A 2,076-nucleotide genomic window follows, 5' to 3' on the forward strand; every position below is an offset into this window, starting at 1 on the left:
AAGTATTCCTTCTGCATTAGCTTGACTGTGTACACATGCACCTTGTTATGTGATTGTTCACTCTAAACATGTACAAGTTTTATTTGCTAACCATATCTTGATAAAACTATGGAAAATGACAATCAGAAAAATATCAGTAGCTTGTTGTGAATTATATTGTCTCACACACACACACACACACACACACACACACACACTGAGGAAGATCTTACTGATATTATTGCTACCTGGGAATTTAAAATAACCCATTAACTCTTCATTAACCATATCCATTGCTGTAAAATGATTGTTAATACCCTGTATATATTAATTAATGCTGGATATGGAAATATGGCAGCAGCTATTCCTTAACCAGTTAGTTCCCCCAAATAACCACACATAGACCTTCTAATATTTCAAAGCTTAGGCCTTAGCTGGGCAGACTCTCAACTAGCTCATCTGTTAACCTGAGCACCTAGCCCCATCCAGCCACAGGGCTAGCTATACCTCCCCGGCCCATAGTCTTGTAGGTCTCCTCTCTTGTCTCCTAATGAAAAAGGCTTCCTCATTCTTCTCTCTACTGCTCAATCATAGGCTTTTATTAAACAATTAGCTTGGGAGCAAGGTTTGCACAACAAAAGCTTGTGTAGTGACAATTCGACCCTCTTGGGGACAAAACAGATTTTAGGGTACAAAATTTAGCATTCGAATACATAGCAGCACCCCACATTGCTCACAAGTACACATCACAATAGACATTCTCACGGTTCCCTAATAAGCCACTATTTCCTATGGATCTGAAGTTGTCTCTCAGGTTTTCTACTTGATGATATAGGATGACTGCCAGTCCTGGACTTCTTCAAGGGGGCAGACAGTTCAACTGCAAGCTCAAGTGAGGGCCCAGAGCAACCACAAGCTGGTTGCATAACATCACCAGGAAACCAGCACTTAAAAAGGAAATGAAAAAGTGTTGATGATCCAGAAAACTTATTCCTGGAAATAATAAAAAACAATAATCTGCATACTGGCCTCAGAGCACGTAACATAAATATTGAGTTTGGAACAATACCAAAGCCTAAGCCGGCTCTGACTTAAATTATTATTTCCTTTGCTGTGCACCTCTGTGTTTGGGGTAATTTAAAAACAGTTTTCTTTGCTAAGTATCCACAAGGTGCCTAAGGAAAATAGCTTAGGAGACTCTAAGGATGTTTGTCACCTTTGCAGTGGTGTCCTGCAGAGTCTCCTTGAAAGTAGAATAATTCCTTGAGATCTGGTACTTTTTGGGCTTCACTGGAAAGCACTAGGGGATTTGGCATGACTAGACTCTTCTTCTTAGACTCAGCTTCCGGGGACTCCTGTCACTTGAATAATACCCACATGAAATAAGTCCTTTCAATTATTCAAACATCATGTTTTCCTTCTAGTTTATGAATGAATATCACAATGGCTGGCCGAGCCAGCAATTATGCAGAGCAGGTGTCTTACGTCGTAAAGTGACTATATACCACATTTTAAGAACTTTAAAAGATCAGTTTTCAAAGTCCAGGCAGCAGAAGTTGAGAAGTAATGCCAGCTTTATCATTTGGGGGAAAACTGTAACACCCCAGTAGAGGTAGCAATGACCTGGGTAGCCACAGGGGTAGACAAGAAAACTCCAGTCTGCTGAAAACTGACTGACAGGCAAGAGATGAGGATGGAGACCTGGCTGGTCAGCCTTAGAAAGCCAGCTGATGGATGCAAAGCAAGTTACAGCTCACCTGTGAACATCCTTAGCTTTACATGGTCAGTCCTCCAATGCACAGCCAGATGCCACCGGCCCTCCCTCCGAAGCAAATAATCAGCCGATGCAGGCTTTTATGTGATACAAACGTATTGCCCATCTCCTCCCTCTCATCCCATCTCAGCTACTTTTCTTTTTTTTTCTTTTTTTTTTTAAAGATTTATTTATTGATTATATGTAAGTACACTGTAGCTGTCTTCAGACACTCCAGAAGAGGGCGCCAGATCTCATTACGGATGGTTGTGAGCCACCATGTGGTTGCTGGGATTTGAACTCTGGTCCTTTGGAAGAGCAGTCGGGTGCTCTTACCCACTGAG

This window comes from Mus caroli, chromosome 4, assembly GCF_900094665.2.
Source record: "Mus caroli chromosome 4, CAROLI_EIJ_v1.1, whole genome shotgun sequence".
Lineage (NCBI taxonomy): Eukaryota > Metazoa > Chordata > Mammalia > Rodentia > Muridae > Mus > Mus caroli.